The sequence below is a fragment of the Sarcophilus harrisii genome, chromosome 1 (assembly GCF_902635505.1).
Source record: "Sarcophilus harrisii chromosome 1, mSarHar1.11, whole genome shotgun sequence".
Classification (NCBI taxonomy): domain Eukaryota; kingdom Metazoa; phylum Chordata; class Mammalia; order Dasyuromorphia; family Dasyuridae; genus Sarcophilus; species Sarcophilus harrisii.
The window spans coordinates 197,055,566-197,070,331 of record NC_045426.1 but is presented as its reverse complement, the minus strand read 5'-3'; positions in this window follow the sequence as shown (position 1 = coordinate 197,070,331).

The window sequence follows — 14,766 nt, the reverse complement described above, 5'->3', positions numbered from 1 at the left end:
TAGAGTTCATTTTTTTTAGAATTACTTGTGGTATTGAAGAGTGGTCTGATTTATGGCTCATTGGAATCTGCAACAGTGCTATATAAATACTTCATGAAATATCCTATTGAAAGCATATTTTGAGGTGCACTACAAATTATTTATATGCCTTTCCCTGTGGTAAACATTTTTTTTTTTGTCAGTAAATATGAGTATGTGAAGGACTCATATGCTTTGTTTATCGCTACAAAATCTTTTTGGGGGAATTTAGTACAAGTAGGAACTTTGCCTGCTGAGATTCCACTCTGTCAGGAGTACATATATGACTGCATATTTAAAGCATATTTGATGATGATGGAAAAAAAACACTAAATATGGAGTAGTTTGATTGAATTCTGATGTTTAACAAAACTACTAATCTTTAAAATGTTTGATGTTATTCATCCATCCCCAACTTCCTCCTATTCTTCAGCTAAACTTTGGCTTGCAAAATACTTTACAAATATTATCTTTTTACTTGTCATAATAATTCCAGGAGCTAGATGCTATTTTTAAGATGAAAAAATTAAATCAGACTAAGTTTAAGGGACATGCCCAAGTCACTTATAATTGTCTGAGATTTGATTTGAACTCAGATCTTCTTGATGACACACTCAGATCTGTTGACACTGTGCCACTTAATTGTTGATGAAATAGGGAAGGAGACTGGCTCATCAACAATTCAACAAGCATACATTTTTTCCTATCATTTCTAATACCACCTTCAAATTGTATTTGATTCCTGAAAATTTTTTTTTAAGTAATTGTCATCACAAGCAAACTTTTGTTTGTTTTGCATTTGTCTGTCTTCTGTCATATAGAAGCTTTCTGTGTTCCAGATATGATCTTTCTTTTGTCAGTTTTTCAACTTGGAGAAAATAGGAGATAGAGATCTTTTGATTGATAAACATCAAATTTTAAAAATAAATTTTTTTCGGGGTGGTGCTTGAAATAGAATAGCAGATGCTACTTTACTTCTTTTAATGAGTTCTTCCAATCATTTCCCTTTCTCTTGTCCTTATCTTTTTAAAACATGTGATTAGTTGAACTGTCTCAAGATTTTCCCCACCTCTAAGTCCTCCCTTCTGATTCCTATTGTTTTCTCCATGAATCAGTTCCTCTGACATTTATCCTTCATGAATCCTGCAAAACCAGCAAGAAGGTAATGCAAGACTCTTGGACTTCTAAATGTAAGTATGTGTTGGATTTTTCTGTAATAGACCTAAATTTATATCTATAAGACAAACATCTAAGTACCTAGGCAAATAGAATGCACTATATTCACCTCCTCTATAGAAAGAGCAGGTCATTTCCTGCCAAACCACTTCCCCTCCTAATTTCCCTGTCTATAAATGGCATCACCATTCTCACAGTTACCCAGGCTTGAAAACTCAGAGGTATATCTACCTCATGTCTCTCTTTCATTTTTTATAACTATTAAGTCATTAAGTTTTATCATTTTCCTCCCCTCAAAAACCTCTTATCCATTCCATCCTGTCTTCCTCCTACCTCTGTAGTAGTTCAGTCCTTTCTCATTAAGCATGTGGATTAATATGTCTCAACTATTCCTTCTTCCTCTAATGTTTTTCTTTTATTAACAAATAATATTTGTATAGTGTTTTCCTTATGTTTACACTGTAATATAGAGTGTAAATACTTTTATTCTCATTTTATAAACAAGGAAATTGAGGCTGAGAGTCCATTGTTTCCTTCCAAACATCATTTCTATTAGTCCTTATTAGGTGAGACATCTCAACTTTTTAAATTTTCTATTTCTATCTAGTTTTTCTGTCTCCTGATTCCTCCTACCCCATCCCCATTGGACTTTTCTGTCCTTTGCCACCTATTGAAACTTAGTTATAGTCCTCAGCTAATCTCTAACTTTTCTTTTAGCGAGAAAAGGGAAGACCCTTACAATTTTAGGGAAGAATTTTTTTCCTATAAGGAGAAGAGGATTTATGGGACCTAGTTAATATAAATTGATATATCCAGCACATATTTAAGGGGACTTAGTTTTTGGTATCAAACTCTTTTGAACCATAGATCAGTCAGTCTACTAGTTAGAACCCAAACTTCCTTTTCCTTGCTTTTAGGCTCTTTGTTCTAGGCTTGTATTTGACTTAGGGTTAGAAAGTTCTCTGGGTTGTTTACTAGAAATTGTTTTCACTCAAAACCATTTTGAAAGCTTTCTTCTACCAAAGGAATCCACATCCAAAAAAATCACCATCTTTTTTTCAAAACACCCCCTCTTGCTCCACTTGCCCCAATCCTATGATCTTTCATGTAAATGAATGGATCTTGGAAAGCTGAAATCAAAAAGATTAAGTGAGACTAGAAATTGCAACTTATTTTCCCTTTTAAAAATTCCTTTATTTTAAATTAATTTATTGCCAGGAAAACAAAAAGAACAACCTTTAAGGCAGGAATTCTTAACCTTGTTTGTCACATAATGATGAATTCTAGGGGACACTTCTTAAAATGATATTTTAAAGTACATAAAATAATGTACACACCAGAACACAAAAGAATTCAATTATAGTGATATAATTATCAAGATATCGGGGGAAAGAAAACCTCATACAAATTGATTAGTCCCAGTTTAAAAATGTCTTCTCTATAGCTTAGAGCTGTCTTTACAACTAATAGAAAAATCTTGAGTAGCACAGATTCTGCTTTATGCCTTGCACATAATAGTCAGTTTATAATGTTGACTGGAAGAAAAAAATACCATTATTGTTTTAAAAAGTTTTTCATAAAAAGTTATAGAATCTATGATTCAAATTTTGATAAACAATATTACAGGATTCCATACCAATGATTATGTTTTGGAATTTCTTTTATAATTAAAATGTTAAATGGAGGTATTTGAATAATTATATCCAGGAGGCTGCAGTATTGAGTAGCTCCATGTGGAGGTAATAAGAGAAACATGAACTAAAGATTAGACTGAGCACTCCCTGGGCACATAGCCTCACTTAGGCAATTTATTCAGCAGTTGTGCTACCACATTCTGTTGTTTCTGAGAAAAGTTCTCACAAACCTCTGGTTAACCACATTTTTCTAGTTAGTAAGATCATAAAGGCAATAAACATGCTGACAGTGCTTTCTAGACTTGGTGCTAAAAGCTGTGATTTAGGGAAACAATCAGCATTTAGAAGACGGAAATTAGAAAATAAAATAACTCTTGTTGTACTATAAATTATTTTTATGACATACCACTGTAGCTATGTTATGCATGGACATGTTCTCATTTAAATTTGGGTTGTTTGAATATAGTTTATGCCTTCACAATTTGCATATTTTTTTGCTATAAAAGGATTCTTATTTTTTTTTTGCATAATCCATAAGCACTTTCTATGGTGCTACTAGTAATAAAACACAGACTTAAAGGTTAGAGGAATTGTTATAAATCTATGATTATGTCCACACTTTCACTTCACCCCAAACCCTGCCCTTTAGGCAATGAATTTGTTAGCACAACTAATAGCAAATGACTGCCCATTGCACAGTCTCACTGTGGGGTTTGAAATTAGGGTGTCATGTTGCAGACACATGCTTAATGTTATTGCTATTGAATAATACTATGGCATGTCATCTGTCAATATTTTGTTCTAATTCATTCTTCTTTTTCCTTACAATGGGATCTTCTAGAATTCCTCTGGTGTTATGAACTTTGTGAATTCATTCAAGAGTTAATACACTTTTATCATAATTCTGATGACATCAGGATGCTTTCTCAGATGTACAATTACCAAAAAAATATTCTGAGTAAATCTGACATTTTTAGGACTTTTTTGCTAGTCCTTTCTTTTAAGAAACTTTATGGTATGTTAAAAAGAGAGCTGATTTATGGATTTTGTGGAGGCTTGGACTCACACCTGTCACTGTTGCTTATTCCCTAAATTGTTGTGCCATGATCCATTTAGTGTAATTATTTATGCATATGGTATGGGTAATTTCTGAGGTCTGTGATTAATTCTTAGAAATATAATTGAGAGATTTATTTTATTTTATATAATTTTTACAAGATTTGGAGCTAGATGAGGCCTTAGTAATCACTTAGTTCAACCCCTTCATTTTATAGTTGAGGAAATTGAGGCTCAGAGATTTTAAGTGATTTTTATAAGCTCACATAGGAGTTTGTACCTCCTCAATTAGGAAAAGAAAGTCAGATCCAAGTCTTCTGATTTCAAGTCTTAGTGATATTACTGTATAAATTATTTTTTCAATGTATTTTATATTTTATTTCAGTTGTATTTATTTCTTGATTCTTTGTTGCATGACAGCTTTTGAAGAAGCTGATTGATTTGAATAAAATTTGGTAACTACTACATGATAAAAAAAGATACACCTTAAATTTGGTTTGTTTTTGTCTGCCACATTTAAAAAATGAATAAATATTTCAAGTATATTTTCTATAATTTCTCTGTGCATTTGAATGAAATTTGATGTGTAGGGTATATTGAATGTAACTCAACAACTATTAAACACTTATTAACTTCTATTTAGGGCAGCAAGGATAGAATGCAGGCCATAGAGTCAGGAAGATTTGAGTTTAAATACAGCCTCAGACAAATTTTTTGGTTGTTTAATACTTTTCATTTTTCCTTGGTTAATTTAAAACATTTTTTTAACATCTGTTTTTAAAACTTTGAGTTCTAGAGTCTCTCCCTTATTCCTATCCCCAGCCCCCATTAAGAAAGCACATGTGAAGTTAAATAAAACATTTTTATAAAGAAAGTATATGCTTCAATCTGTATTCAGACACAATCAATCTTTCTCTGGGTATGTAGAGATGTTTTATCAAAGGTCCTTCAGAATAGTTGTGGGTAATTGTACTGCTGAGAATAGCAAAATCATTCATTGCTGGTCATCCCAGAACATTGCTACTGCTTTGTACACAATACATTTACACTTTGAGTTCAAGAAGGACTTTCCAGTTTTTTATCAGACACTTATTTAACCATCTGGGCAAGTCACTTAACCGTTTTTTGCCTCAGTTTCCTCACTAGTAAAATGAACTGAAATGGGAAATTGCAGATCTTTCCAATACCTTTGGAAAACCCAAATGGGATTATGAAATGTTGGACACAACAGAAATATCTATTTAAAATTTTTTTTTAGATTAATAACTGATTTGGGTGCTGTGTGTGTGTGTGTGTGTGTGAATGTTTAAGTTACCCCTTCAAAGTAGTATGGTTAAATTGTCCATTTCAAGTACGTAAAGTTAAAAAAAAAATTCAATGAGTGAAGGTAAGTTCAAAGAATCACAAACATGTACAGGGAAATAAAATATGTCCAAACATCAAAGGAAAAACAAAATTCTCATGGAACATGTATTCTCATTAACTATACAAAATAAATTCTCTGTTTCACTTCATACATTGTCAACTTGCATTTGTTAATTTAATGATATTTTAAAGTATTTAGATGATTTTGATGAAAATTTGGGTCACTTTTAAAGTATATTGATAAACACAATATATTCAGTTTCTAGTTTGGTCTATCTTAATTGAGCAGATGCTGCATCCAACTTTATCTACTTAGAAGGCAAAAAGAGAGGTTAGAAGTTAGTGAAGCCTCCCATTATTTTTAGAGAAGGTGCTAGACAATATGAAAAACAGATATAATGTAATATTTTGTCAGAAAGTACATAGGGCTCAGAAAAGATTCCAATGTCAACAAAATTTGAAGACAGATTACCTGGATAGAAAAACTGGCATAAGTTGTTTGCTTACAATGAAGGAAAGGAAAATGAATAGCAATTTCATGGCAAAATGAAAAAAATAAGACCATGGCACAAAAAAAAAGAATTTAATCACTTAATGAAAAATTAAGCAAAACTAATGTTTTGCACTGGTTTCAGATTATATTTATACCTAGCATATAGTAAGTATTTAATAATTGCTTTCTGAGTTGAGTTGAGTGATCAATCATTATTTAATCTAATCCTGATCGTTTCTTCAGTGCTAACAGACAGCATCTTAACTTACTGTCAACATTTTTTAGTTAAAAACACTTCAAGACACATATACATAACTTTTACTCTGACACTTTGAAGAGTCAGGGAATCTAGGCATTAAAAGTCTTTGCAAAAGGTTTTCTCTAGTTTTTTTTAATCTTCTTTCTATGGTGGAAGAAATAATTCTAGAGTGAAAGAAATGATTTTTTTTTCTTTTAGAAATGGCTGCCTTTGTTCTTTTAAGTTCCACTTTCTTTCATCTCATGGTGAAATTCAAAGGTAGTATTATGCCAAATACAGGCTCATAATTGTGACTCGGTATGACATTATTTTATTTCCAGTCATTATTTTCTTTATCAGCTAACTTCCAAGTTGCTCTATGTTCTCCCTTTCCCCGCCTTATGTCTCTAAAATAAACATGAAATGAGTCTCTTTAACATCTGTTGCATTATCTTTTATTAATGACTTAACAAGTACCCAGCTTACTTCTAGACATGCTTTTAATGATTAAAGTGTTAAAACCCTTTTTTAAAGAACAAATACTTTAAAATACAGTTAAATAGAAACCAATGGTTTATCCTTCCATTCATCTATATTACATAAATATGATATATATGTATATTTCATATACATATGTATGTGTGTATCTATATGTAAAAGCTGGAATTTCATGAATTAGAAGAGTAGATGAAAAACTAGACTGGAATTATAATTGCAGCTTAGCTACTAAATTTTCTTTACATGGTAACAGCTCCTGCTCAATCCATTCCTAACTATCTCTATAGCATTTCTTTGTCATAGGAATACAAAAACCTGCAGCAAAGAACTTGATCCCCTCTGCATAGAAGGTAAACCAGCTCACAAGCCTTTCAGTAAGGGATTTATAAGAAGGATCAGGAAATTGCTTAAGGAGCATCTGAGAAGAAAGGCTTTTTGTAGTTGGCAGGGTTTTAGCTAGGGCTTGAAGGAAACAGAGAAGCCAGGACATGGACATAAGAAGAAAACAATCTAGACACAGGTTGATGAGCAGTGGAAATATATAGTAAGAAAAGGAAGTGTTTTGGAAGAGAAATGGAAAGAACAGTGTCTCTTGATCATAGAATATATGAAGGAGGGGAGGAGAAAGGAACAAGTAGAGAGCAAAAGTGGGAAAGGGAAAAGTTATGAATGCCAATCAGAAGATTTTATATTTAATCTGAAAAGTGATAGAGAGCCAATGAACTTATTGAATGTGGGTCAACATGGTAAGACCAGGGCTTGACAAAGATCACTTTGGTAATTGAGTGAAGGATAGACTAAAGTGGGGTACGCTGGTGACGCGGCTATGGTAATAGTGCTGACATAAGGGTTTGCAGGATAATAGCCATTGCTGAAAGAGAAAAGGGGGGGGGTATTTTTGAGCATTGTTAAGAAGATAGGAGAGAATATTCCTTATTTTAGGGATGAGATATTTGATTCAGATTAACATGGTTGAATCTGATAACTGTAGCCATTGTGGAAAAGTGGAGATATCACTCACTACTTGACTTTTAGAAGTCTTGTAAAAGAATCAAGACCCAGACACTCTTAGTTAAAAATAAAAAAATAAGCTGATTAAATCAGAAAGAGTGAACTCATCAGGAGCAACTATTTGGCAAACTGATTCTAAAACCTCCATGAAGTGGGAGGGAAGTAAGTTGTTAGGGAAGCTTCATTCATAAAGAAATTTGTCAAATACTTTTTTTAAATGAAAGGTGAGACAATGGGGCAACAAGTACTAGGAAGTAATACAGTCCTTTTTCTCAAGGACCTTATATTGTAATAAGGAAGAGGGCATATATGAAAGAGTGGGAGTCAGTATGGAGGAAAGGAAATGGAGAAAGGCAGATTTGGGAGAAGGGCACCGTAGTTTGAAAATGGCCAGGAACTCCAGTGATGGTCCTTAACCAGGGTAGATAAAATGAAAACTCACCAATCAGTGCTCAATCAGAGGATCAGGGGTTCTGAGATAAGGAGGCACTATGCTGTAGACTAAAGAGATCCCTGGTATTTTTAGACTTGTTTTTTACTTGAGGCAAATGTTCAGCCTTTTTCGTTCATCTACATCACTGATAGTAGAAATTATGTTTAGCATGATTAATATGGTAATATGTTGAAATGATTGTACATGTATAAACTATGCCAGATTGCTTGCTGTCTTGGGGAGAGTGGAGGTAAGGGAGAAAAATTTGGAACTCAAAATCTTATAAAAATGAATATTGAAAGCTATCTTTACATGTAATTGGAAAAATAAAATACTATTGAGGGAAAAACAAAAGAACTATGTTTAGGAACATGAAATTTTTTTCAAGTTTGTGTCCTTTGGGTATGAAGGCTTGAATAGTGGGGAACTGGATATACAACCCTTTGATAACACTGTTCCCTTTGGAATTATTTTCTCTTTTTCTTTTCAGTTTGAGCATCTTATTGGTGAAGATGTCTTTTGGAAGAAATTTTCTTCTAACTCTTTTTAAAAAATAAGATCATATTTTTGATATTCATTCAATTTTTCTACTTTTCAATATTTAAAAATAATTCAACTCGTTTTATTTGGTGTCATCTTTGTTCCATAATATTTTGAAGACTATTTTAAATTCTTATTTGTTACTTCATCTTAAGATGATCCCTTTTTTTTCTGTTTTAAGCAGGCCATTCTAATCATATATTGCCATTTAGTCTCTTTTCCCCAAATTCTTATCCCTATCATTGATGACAAACTCTACCGTACCAAGCTTGTTTGAATAAACTTTGCTGTTTTGGCAGACTTGTAATCGAGGAAATAATTTGTGGTGTAGTGAATTAAATTCTGGATTTGTAGTCAGATCTGAGTTGGATTCTCAGAGGATCATAAGTAAGTTATTTAAACACTCTAGGATTTTATTTCTTTAAAAGGGTGTCAGATTAGATGTTCCAAAACATCTTTTCAACCCTAAATGTAGCCACCTAGCCAAATCCTGCAATTGATGAGCTTTTCAGATAAACCCAGTTCAAGTTAATATTGAAAATGATCTTATTTTCTCTAATTCTGTTTCTTAAATGAAATGGATAATTACTCATGAAAAACAATTTATTCTTTCTTTTCTAATGGATTTTACCACAAGTTTGAAAAGCAATCAGGACAAAATAAATCCAACAGCAGTGAGCAATATAGCACACAACAACAGAAATCAGAAAATATTTATTACTAACATTCTGCACCAGACTGGTAAGGATTTTTGAGGATATATTTCTCAACATAGTTGTCACTCATTCTAAGATATAGATTCTATAAAGCTGAAATATGTCAGCACACTTTTCCTAAATTAAATGAAGACAGTACAATTTTAACCCAAACAACTGTCTTGATTATAAAGTCGATAGAATAGTAAAAACACATTTTTTTCTAGGACACAAAACTCATCTCTATATATCATGTAACAGGCATACTGCCATAAGATTCGATTCACTATTTAGGGAAAATGTTAACTTTTTGCTTTTGAACACTATGAATTTAAAAATAATATTATGTGAAATGGTCTTATATTGACTTTCACTTCTCTTCCCTTCCCTTGCAGTCTTTGAATTTGTTGACAATCCCACCTATCTCTGTGACTTCAGGCAAATTACTTCAACCCATTTGCCTCAGTTTCTTATCCATAAAAATGAGCTGGAGAAGAAAATGGCATACTTCTCCAGTATCTTTGCCATGAAAACTCCAAATATGATCAAAAGAGTCTGACACAATTGAAACAACTATATAACTAGCCATCCTTATTTAGATAACCCATGGCAATTTCACATTCTTTAGGTCATATTTCTTCTGAAGTGCATGCTTTTAAAAACTTCCACATTACTGCTTATGTATCCTTGTAGTCAACTAAATTCTCAGTTTTGGAGAATCTTTGACTCATTTTTTGCCTTCAATCTCTCCATCCAATCTTTTTCATTGTTGTTCTGTCATTTTAGTTATGTACAGTTTTTCATTACCCTACTTGGAGCCTTCTTGTCAGAGACACTGGAACTGTTTGCCATTTTCTTATACAATCACTTGTTGTCTTATTAATGACAATATTTCTCATATCTATCCACTTCTTTCTATTCACATAGACTATTTGAATTTAAAGAATTTTGAGTATTAGCTTCCTAATTCATCTCCCTGTCTCTAGTCTTTCAACTTTCTAAATTCATTGTCCAAACATCTCTTTACCGACATTTGCATATCTGACATTTTCCTTAAACATATATTTGACTCTATCACACTTCCCTTTCCCATCTTAAAAATCTTCAATTTCTTGTCATTAAGTCTTTGATAAAATACAAAACCATTAACCTGACATTTAAAATTCTGTTCAATCAGGCTCCCATCTTTTCAGTTTTCTTCTATATCATCATCATCATCATCATCCTTTTTTCCTTCATCTCCCCCTTTTCTTCCCTCTCCTTCACTTTCTACTCCTCCTTTCTCTTTTTCTGTTATTATAGAGCTAAACAATCCATTCCATTCCATCAGTTGCCTATGATCTAACTTTTTTCTTTCTTTTAATTCAAAAAATACACTTTGAATTTAGTTACAATAAATTAGCCATATATCTGGATGGAGGCTGCTGATCCAGAAATGCTCCCATCTAGAGGTAACTTTATATAGCTTAACACATTCTGCCCTAAGAACACTCTTATTATGTATATGAAAACTTATCATTATCCTCATTTTATAGATAAAGACTAAGAGAAATGAAATAACTTGACTGAAATCACCCAATTATTTTTTGTTCAATTATATAAAACATTACCATATTATACAAGAAGACTTGAAGGTAAGAAAAAAAGAAAGTGAAAAATAGCATGCTTCAGTCTATATTCAATTAATATAAGTTTTTTCTTTTGAGGTAGATAATATTCTTCATTATTTAGTCCCTTGGGAGTCTTGGATCATTGACTGAGCTTAAGGGTGTATGTCTTTGTATTCATGTCACAAAGAATCAATTGAAGGTCCATTTCTTTGCTCAGCCCTTTCTCTAGGATTCAAGCATTATCTTCCTTCATATTCATTGATATTTAACCAAAGTCACCGAGAAGCAGTTTGATGTGATAGAAAGAATACTGATGTTGGAATCAAAAGAAACCTGGGTTTTGAAACTTGCCTCTGACATTGGATCACTTTGGATAAGCCACTTAATTCCTCTCAGCCTCAGGTTTCCTCTTCAGGAAAACATGGATAGATCAGCTAGTTAGCATAATACATAGAGTACTGGGCCTGCAATGAAGGAGACTCATTTCCCTGAGTTTAAATCTTCATTTAACAATATTGGTGTTTCTTTGTACAATGTTCTTCTGGTTCTGTTCACACAATTCTTAAGTGTCAGCATTTCTAATATTCAGGTTTTGGATGTTTTAAAACACCTGTGAAAAAAAATTATAGTGAAATCACTTGAGAAAACAACATATTTTCCTCCAGACTTTCAGTGAACTCCATATATTCCAGTCTGGGATTATGGTTTCAGGACAGGTATAGAGATGAGAATGCTTAAAGAGACTTTGAGGAAATCAGTATGATTCAAATATAGGAGAGTAAATAATTTTGGAAAGAGAGATTTAGGTCAGGTTGTGAAGGTCCTTGAAAGTCAAGCTAAGGATTTTGAATTTTTACTCTATAGGGAATGTGACCATTGGACTTTTTTATTAGAGGAATGGCAGAGTAAATATCATGCTTTAGGAATATTAATCTGACCATATGATTTAGGACATATTTAATGAGATACAGACTATATAGGCTGGTTAGAAAGCTTTTTTCAATTTTCATTTTTTTCCTTGTCTCTTAGTTTCTTTGCAATTACTATGCTTAGAAACAAAAAAGTCCTGAGCAGACATTGCATGCCAGGTAATATGTTTGTTCATTAGATTAGATATTTTTCATCTTATTCTCTGAAACAATTTCTTATCCTTTTTCTCGTCTCAGAGTTTTGTGTTGAAGTTTGTCAACTTGACCAAGTTCAAGAGTCATTTACCACTTCATCATACTCCAAAATGAGCTAGTTATGCCCTTGAACATGCTTACACTTAGAATTAAGTTATACAGATGGAAAGCCAAAATAGTTGTTTCCATAGTCCCATTTCTGGAAATGCTGGCAAGGCAGCCATCAATCCTAACTTAGAAAGAATGACTTTATATCAAGACAAATGGGAAAGCTCTCTTATTTTGAGCTGTGCTGTACTCCATCCTTGACTTGGGACTAACTTTTATTCACACCTTTTTAAAATTGTACAGTTATCCATATCCAATTTGAATCTCTCTAGTAAGCATCCTTACATGAACTTTCTGCTTATTGCCAAATGCTCAGAATATCAAATTAAGCTTAAGAATGGAGAATTTTATGAGGGAAATATGGTTATAAGATAATGAAGAAACTGGAAACCTAACAATAGAACTTCATCATCATAGTAATCAACAACAAAATGTTTTGAATTATTAAAGGGCTGTTTATATATTTTTGGTTTATATTCAAATCCAAGTTGATTTTTCAGGCTATAATAACATTTTTTATAACAGCAATAACATTTCAGGCAATAATAAATTTTTTTAGGCTTTAATAGCAACTGCATTCCTAAAACATGAATTTTTTTTGTTTGTATTTTTAATTTGTCCTTAGTAGAGAATTGATAAATGGATTCTATAAATGAGAGTACAGTTGAGCTGTGTTGTGCCTCACTTAGAGAGAGGATAGAGGCTTAGCTTTACAAGGTCACATAATGACTATAGTGATGGGCATGAGGGTGGTTTGATGCATTGTGAAGTGAAATATTCTTCCATTTATTCCATTCAGCGGAGTTTGTGCTAAATTACACATCTGGTTCACAGCATTTTTAGTGCTTATCGTTTATTAATGCCTTTAATACTTCAGGATTGTCAACTGTGCTTTAAAAGAAGAGGGAAAACTGCATTTTGGGTTTCCAGTATAATGGTTTTGTTCTGATAGTAAGAGTTTGCTAAAATAATTGGAATATACATAATCTAATCATTTCTGTGTATTATCTAATATATTATTGGGTGATGTGAGGGAGCAAAATGAAAAGACCTGTTTCAAAAATTTTTTTCTCACTGATTTTGTTATGTATCACTTTTAGCAATTCAGTAATTATTAGTTACAGAGTATTGTGCTAGGTGTTTTGGGTAATAACAAATTTAATAGGACTTCCCCTATCAAGGAGCTTATTGTCTAAGAAGCATTCCATTCAATAAGACCAACAGAAATTATTTGTTTATTGCTAATATGAATCAATCTTATACTTTTGGATACCAAATAATTAATACAAAGTCCAGATGTTTGAGGTTGAAATTACATTTCATGACTTACCACTAACCTCTTATATTGAATCACATGGAAAAATTGTTGAGAACTTTTAATGTGTTACAAGTTTTTCTTTCTTTTTTACACCTTTCAAGGTTTAGTATTTTAAGATGCCAGATGTATTTTTTTTTTTTTTTGGGAGGAGACAAGAAGGTCAGTACTCATCAGTCTAGGCTCTGGAGACTAGGGTCAGATAATAGCAGTAAGGAGTGGATTAAGAGTGAAGTAATAAGTAATTTATTCTGTCAGGTTGGAATAGATATCAAGAGAGAAAATATCTACAATGTCTTGATTGAAGAGGTTCATAAGCTAGATGTTATTTAGTTTAACATTGTGTGAAACAATGAAAAGAAAGATGGCTATTAAATATAGATAATTATATAAAAATCATTCTTATTGGAGAAAAAAGTAGATTATTAGTTATAAGAATTTGATAAGGGAATTATCATTTGAGTAGAGTTAGTATCACTAAATCAAAGAAATCTGCCCATTGGGTCAGACTGAGAAGGCAACTTTTCCTTATACTCTGGAATCCCCCACATCAATGTCTTTTTATATACTTAAGATGCAAAAAGGAAACACTGAGAGACACTAACTAATAGGTGTTACTGTAGTTCATTGGGGTCACTTACAAGATGGAGTCAGTATAACTTAAAGCAGACTGGTTCCAAGGAAGGAAAGATCTGAGTTACACAAACATTTCAGAGAAGTTCATGGTGTGATAATGGAGGCGGGGTTGATAAGTGAAATTAAGAAGAGGGTAATGAGGAAGTTTATTTACAGCTGTCAAGATAATTCAGTCTTTGAAAGTCATCTGAGAAGTGTAGTTTTGTCCACTCTCCTACAATTCATGGATAAGTCTAAAAAGTCAATTTACTAATGCTGTTTATGCATCCTAATGTGATGGCTTTATATTTGTCACAAGAATACTTCGCTCTACATTTTTTCTATTAGATGCTAAGAATCTGTTCTAGGTGGAATATGTATATTCATTATCCTTAAGAAAATATAGGCCCAAACAGTCCACTAAAGTTACATTTCATAAACTGAATAACATCTGCTATGGGAAGCAGAAATTTGGCAATCTACTAGTACCTGGAAGAGAGCATGTGCTGCTCCTTTATTGTTGTAAGGCAAGTGGATTATTTTCTTAGCATGAAATCTAAAGCAAAAGCTGATGTGGCAAACGGTGCATGAAAAGAGGGAAAGGACAACACAACCCATACTGTAAACCTGAAAACACAGATTTTTTAAAAGAAAAAATGTGAATGTTAATTCTGTTTATTATTTTCATTCTCTCTTTTAAAAAGAGTAGGAAAGGGTATATTTGCAGAGAGCACATAATCAGGGAGCATGCATGGATATTCAACACATAGAAAACACATATGATATGATGGTCAATTCTGATGGACGTGGCTCTCTTCAACAATGAGATGATTCAGA